Below are 7,139 nucleotides of genomic sequence, written 5' to 3'. Positions count from 1 at the left end.
GGTTAGAGGAAGTATAATTTCTGGGTCATATGTTATCTGCTGAAGGTATAGCTGTTGATCCGAGCAAGGTAGAAGAAGTCCTTAACTGGAGAGCACCTACCACTGTTCATCAAGTTCATAGTTTTCTAGGGTTGGTAGGTTATTATCGTCGGTTCATCCCTGACTTCTCTAGAATTGTAAAGTCGATTACTGGACTACTGAAAAACCAAACTAAGTTTGTATGGTCAACAGAATGTGAGAAGGCCTTTCAAACATTAAAGAAGTTGCTGACAACTGCACCAGTATTAGCACAACCTGATATCAAGAGGCCGTTTGATATCTATTGTGATGCATCTGGAATTGGTATTGGCTGTGTTCTTATGTAAGAAGGCAGAGTCATAGCGTATGCTTCTAGACAACTCAAGAAGCATGAAGAACATTATCCCACCCATGATCTTGAATTAGCCGTTGTTGTTCATGCACTCAAGGTTTAGCGACATTATTTATTGGGCAATATCTGTCATATCTATATGGATCACAAAAGTTTGAAATATATCTTCACTCAGTTAGAGTTGAATATGAGGCAAAGAAGATGGTTAGAACTTATCAAAGATTATGACTTAGAAGTGTATTATCATCCGGGCAAGGCTAATGTAGTTGCCGATGCCCTGAGTCGCAAGAGTCATTGCCATTGTCTGACTGTGAAACCTATGCAGCGAACATTGTGTCAAGAGATGGAGCATCTGAATTTACAAATCATAGAACAAGGTTCCCTATCCAATATTGCAGTTGAGTCCACTATCAAAGATTAGATCATTGTTGCTCAACGGAAAAGTAAGGGAATAGCCCATATCAAATATAAAGTCAGATCTGGAAAACCAACATGTTTTAATATTGATGAATCTGATGTCATATGGTTCAAAGATAGATTGGTAGTACCCAAAAATCTAGAGCTACGAAAGCAGATTCTTGATGAAGCTCATTCTACAAGATACTCCATTCATCCAGGTAGCAACAAAATGTATCATGATCTAAGAAAGAGATATTAGTGGACCAAAATGAAAATAGAAATAGCTCAATATGTGGCCAAATGTGATACTTGTCAGAGAGTCAAAGCGGTTCACATGAAGACTACAGGTCCATTACATTCATTGCCAGTTCCATCTTGGAAGTGGGAAGATATCTGTATGGACTTCATCGTGGGATTGCCTAAGACATCTGCAGGCTATAATTCAATATGGGTTATTGTTGATCGCTTAACCAAGATAGCTCATTTCTTACCAGTTAGAGATAAATATCGAGCAGAACAGTATGCAAAGTTTTATCTTGATAGAATCTTCAGTCTGCATGGGGCACCCAAGACCATTGTCTCTAACAAAGGGTCATTGTTCGTATCCAAGTTTTGGAAAAGTCTACATGAGTCTTTGGGAATCAAACTTATCCGTAGTTCTGCTTATCATCCGCAAATAGATGGACAGACTGAGAGGGTAAATCAAATTCTTAAAGATATGTTAAGAGCATGTGTCCTTTCCTATGGTGCTAAATGGGATGAATGCCTTCCCTTAGCTGATTCTCATATAACAATAGCCATCAAGAGAGCATTAAAATGGCACCATTCGAAGCATTGTATGGCTGTAGATGTCAGACACCTTTAAATTGGTCAGAAGCTAGAGAATGTTGGTTCTTTGGACCGGATGTGGTCAAGGAAGCTGAAGAGAAAGTTAAACTCATGCAAGCTAATATGAAGATAGCTCAATCCCGACAGAAAAGCTATGCTGATAAGAGGAGACGACCGCTAGAATTCAAAGTAGGAGATCATGTCTACCTCAAGGTGTCACCGATGAAAGGAGTTCATCGTTTTGGGATTCGGGGAAAGTTGGTGCCCCGTTATGTCGGTCGTTTTCAAATCCAACAATGATGTGGACCGGTCGCCTATCGCGTCAAGCTACCAGATCACATGTCAGTTGTGCATGATATCTTCCATGTATCCTAGTTAAAGAAGTGTCTTCAAGTACCTGACCAAGAGATAGACTTAGGTGATGTAGAACTAGAACCTAATTTGACTTATGCCGAGTACCCCATTAGAGTCTTAGATCAGAAAGATTGAGTCACTCGAAGACGTACAATCAAGTTCTACAAAGTACAATGGAATCAACACACTGAAGATGAAGCTACTTGGGAGTCCGAGGATTACTTAGAAGAAAACTTTCCTAACTTCTTCGCTTCTATCTAGTTGTAACACCTTGTCTATGTTGTAACTTGTCTCTTTTGTTAAAAGAATGGAAAACCCCCTCACTAGCTTTTTGAATAAAGTTATGATGTGTTAGCTTGACACATTTCCTTTTCCATTACTTAGCCTTAGGTTTTAAATCTTGGGACGAGATTTCTTTAAGGGGGAAGGGTTGTAACACCTCTGGTGTTTTGACCTAGCACTAAAACTTGACATGTCATCATATGCATTGCAAAGCATTCATAAAGTAGAAAATTTTGAATGCATTCACTAAATAAGCTTTATTTCATAAGTTGTTATTTTATGTGATGTAATGTGATCCAAAACTCTAAATAAAGATCATGATCACAAGGGTCAAATTTCATGTGATCATGTGAGACCATGTGTCAATTGACTCAAATAACCCTAATGGGCCATGTTACTGGTCAAAAATCAAAGTTAAGTAAAAAGGAAAACAAATTAAATTTGAATTCAACTTCAAATCATAAAAGTCCTTTTTGCCCCTTCTGTCTATTTCAAAATCTATTTAGAATTTGGGGGTGTGACAAAAAGCAAAGTTGAAGCTTATTTTATAAGGATCAACTTTGGTATTCAAAGTTTTTAAAGTTTACATATAAAATTTGGAGTAATTTTGAAATGATTCAAATGCTCAAATGCACCCCAAATTCAAATTTCAAAATAGAGGCAGAATTTGAAAATATTCATTTAAGCAAAGTTGTAGAACTTTTGATTTTGAACAACTTTTATTTTTGGGGATTTTTGAGTTGTTATACAAATTTAGGAGTAATTTGAAATTTAAAACGGAGGGCAATTCTGTAATTCTTGTGAACAGTAGCACGACCACCGTCCCACCGCCGGCGTCCTTTCTCCGGCCTTATAGATGCACCCGTGGCCGCCCTTGCCTTCGCGCTGGCATGGGATGCTCACTGCATGTCGTCCCCTCGCTCTCTTGGCCGCGCTATAAAGCTCCGACGCCATCGTCTGCTTTTCTTTCTCTCCTCTGTTTCCCGACGCCACCGCCTCAGCTCCGGCGAGCTCCCCTCGCCTCCTCAGTGCAAGCCAATCCTGGCAAAGCAATGTCCCAGTTCCGCCTACTTCTTGTGCCTCCAACCGACCTATTGTTACAGCTTGATTTCACCGAGAACTCGTTGTCCCCATTCTTCTTCCTCGCGGCCGGCGACCTCACCCGAAGTCCTGTTTCACCGCGGCCAGCATCATCTGGTGAGCCGTTGCCCTTGCTTGTTGTCTCTATAGCTTCATCTCGATGTTGTGGTGCTTAATCCGTTCTTGCTTGGTCGTTTTGCCCACTATAGTCACCGGAACTCCGTCGCCGACGAAGTCTGCTCTGCCGTGACCGCTATCACCATTGACCTACGTCACCGTAGCTCCTCCGGTCTCGTTCTTTGCTTCAACACGTTCAGGGTGAGCTGCTGATCCTTTCTAAGCCTTTTGTTTGATCTCTACCAACCTTGTTTTGCCGGCGTAGCGCTGTCGTGCCACCGCGTCCACCATGGCCGGTGTAGTGCTCGGTTCTAGCCGCATAGGGTCTCGGTTGTGCCACCAATCATTGTGCCTTGTCGTAGTGATCATAGTGGTGCCTTTGCCGTGAAGGAAAGTTGTACTCAAGGTGTTATTATATTTCATGCACCATGAAAGCATCATGTTTACATTATCATCATGTTGTAAGCATATGTTATTATTTTGTGTAGAATCTGAGAGTGAACCAATCCTAGTTGAGCAAGTTGTGGAAGAATCCCCGGTTGTCACGGGATTCGATATTTGTGGTACTGATCCGGAACCCGAGATCGTCAATGAAGGCAAGCCCCGGTTTATGCATTAAACCATTACCTTGTTTACTTTGAAAAACTTATCACCTATGTTACCTATTGCATTAAGTTGATTTATTCAAATGTTACCTACTTGATGCATTGCCTACCTTGTTAATTGTTTACCATCCTTGAAGATGTTTTCATTTACAAAGGCGTAGAATGCTTAGTATGCTTTATGGTAGGCTTTCAAAGTAAAAGTTTTGATACAATCAAAGATGGCATACTAGCCAAAGAAAGAAAGAAGATAGAATGAACTAGAGACTAGTCGGGTGACTTATCTTGAATGTTGGGTAATATTGCCGACTATGTCACTTAAAGGCCACTCATTGTGGATCTTCTAAACAAGACACTTTGTAGTACTGGTCACATACTCCGGTAAGCCTACTTCGGCTAATCCGATACTAAGACGAATGCCCACGCACTGGGAGTGGAGAGATGGCGGGAGTAGCGTGTACCCTCATGGCTAGAATGTGGCCGGATTTGAGGTGTGTTGTGCTCTCGAGTGGCGTGGAGACGGCTTAGTATAGGAGGATCCGGTAGCGAGGTTGATATATGCAAGATTAAGTTCTACATATGTCGTGTGATAAGGAATCCCCAGCTGGGACTTGAATCAATTCGAATTGCCGGTGCTCCGCGGATATGGAGACTCGTTTCATTACAGAAGCAATGTAGGACTGGTGAATTACTAAAACTTGAGAAAAGGAATGGAATGAGAAGGATTGGAACATGGGATATGAACACTTAGTTTGAGATAATGAACTAAGAAGACTTAGGGGTAAAACTTGAAAATAGGATCAAGAATAGTAAGCTTTTGGCAAAGAACTTTTGAATCTTGCTACATCCTTACCTTGCCCCAACACCTGCATCTCTAAAGTCTTTCACCCCTTTTACGTCGGGTCAGTCTTGTTGAGTACTTTTGTACTCAGGGTTTGTTAACCCTTGTTGCAAGTGAGTCACATGCGCAAGCTTGTTTTGGTCCCTACTGCATGTCAGTGTTTGAAGTCGATGACGATGAGGAATGATGAATGGCCTTTGGACAAGGCACTAGTTTGTATGAAAAATAATGTTAATGTAATATTATCCCGCTACTATGGTTGTATGATACTTATGGTATCGTAAGTTTGAAACAACTGGTTTGTAATATTAAAACTGAAGTCTTCCATTTTATAATCTCTGATATGTATATTGAAAACTATTGTAATCTACAATGCCTGCGATTGGGATCCTGTTCGGAAAAGATTCATGGATGATTTGGGTTTCCCGAGGACACCCAACAGACCTGTTAAGTTGTTGGTAACTTGTGTACGCTATCAGAGGTCTGTTGAGACAACGATAGATGCACGTGGGCCCGATTTCTTAGGAGGTTCTGCCACAATCCTCATCCCATTGATTGACATTGATAATTCCAACCTATCTATAATTTAAACCTTTGTAGTCATTGATGACAAAGGGGGAGAAATAGTGTACAAAGATAGTGAAAAGACAACAAAGGGGGGAGAATTTGACATAGGGGGAGAGATATGACAAAGGAAGGGGATCAATTTTAAAATTTTGAGCACACAAGTAGGGAGAGCAAGCTCATGAACTTGTATGGTGCATTTGAATGTGCATTTCATATGTTTGCTTGCATGGCACTAGTTTTTAAATTTCAATATCCAAGCTTGTGTGGTGTATGCTAGTTGTAGGTTTGGATGATGAAATAAAAAACTAGCATGCATAGGTTTAAGTAACTACACTCATGCTCATATTATGAAAACTAGACCCTTACTTTTAATGTTGATCTCATGGGGTATTCTAGTTTTTGTGTATGTCTAGTTACTAATGGTGCTAAGGATGGTATATTGGTGCACTCCGATTGGTATCACGCTTCAAAGGTCCATCTTTTATACCTTAGCATCATTTGGTAGACATTGTCTCCTATATTTCCTATCTTAGCATATGTGCAAGCTACAATCCAAAATCTTGGCACATATGTAGGGGGAGCAATTGCTATCATTTGGAATTCATGAAACTTGTCCATATACTTTTACACATGGTAAATAAGCTTGGACAAGCAACATGGATTCAATTAAATTTCAATTCATATCTTTGTATAAGGGTTGTCATCAATTATCAAAAAGAGGGAGATTGAAAGCTCTAGTTTGGTTTTGGTGGATTAATGAAACCCTAAGTGCTAATCTAGTTTATCAAAAGTGATTATGAGATAGATAGCACTAGTCCAAGTGATGAAGCAAATGAAGATCATGACATGATGATGGTGTTGCCACGGTGATGATCAAGTGCTTGCATTTGAAAAAGAAGTACAAGAAAAACAAAAGGCTCAAGTCAAAGGTATAAGTGGTAGGAGCTTTTTTGTTTCGGTGATCAAGAAACTTAGCATGTGTGATCACATTTAGGTTCGATAGCCATACTATTAAGAGGGGTGAAACTCGTATCAAAATGCGATTATCAAAGTGCCACTAGATGCTCTAACTCATTGCATTTGCATTTAGGATCTAGTGGAGCGCTAACACCCTTGAAAATGTTTGTGAAAATATGCTAACACACATGCACAAAGGTGATACACATTGCGTTTAGCACTTGGGAGCAAGGGTAAGAAACTTTATCGATGAAGTGTGCGGACAGTCCGATGATGCCACCGACGCCCTGTATAGAAAAGACAGGGTTTCACAGAGTGCACCGGACGTTGGTCTCAACTAGACCAGAGCGTCCGGTCAGTGGAAGCAGTGAAGACGCTAGCGTTGGTCTTTAATCGGACACTAGGTCACTTCATGACCGGACACTAACTGGCTGTGTCTAGTCCTGCTGACATGGCAGCGCACAGAGGAGACAGTGAGTGATCGGACACTGGGTGAGTCCGGTCGAGCATGACTGGACATGTCTGGTCATGAGTGGAGGCTTACTAGAGGTGATCGGATGCTGGGATCCTACGTTTGGTCATCATCCAACGGACACGTCCGATCGCAGCTAGAACCTTATTGGAAGTGATCGGACGCTGGGGTCCTGAGTCCGGTCATCACTTGACTGTTGGGATCGGGCGCTTAGTATTTGAGAGAGGGATGACATGTTAGCCATCCATTGACCGGACACTGGCAGGGTGC

This window comes from Miscanthus floridulus, chromosome 4, assembly GCF_019320115.1.
Source record: "Miscanthus floridulus cultivar M001 chromosome 4, ASM1932011v1, whole genome shotgun sequence".
Taxonomy (NCBI): Eukaryota; Viridiplantae; Streptophyta; class Magnoliopsida; order Poales; family Poaceae; genus Miscanthus; species Miscanthus floridulus.
Note: the sequence above shows the minus strand (reverse complement) of the source record.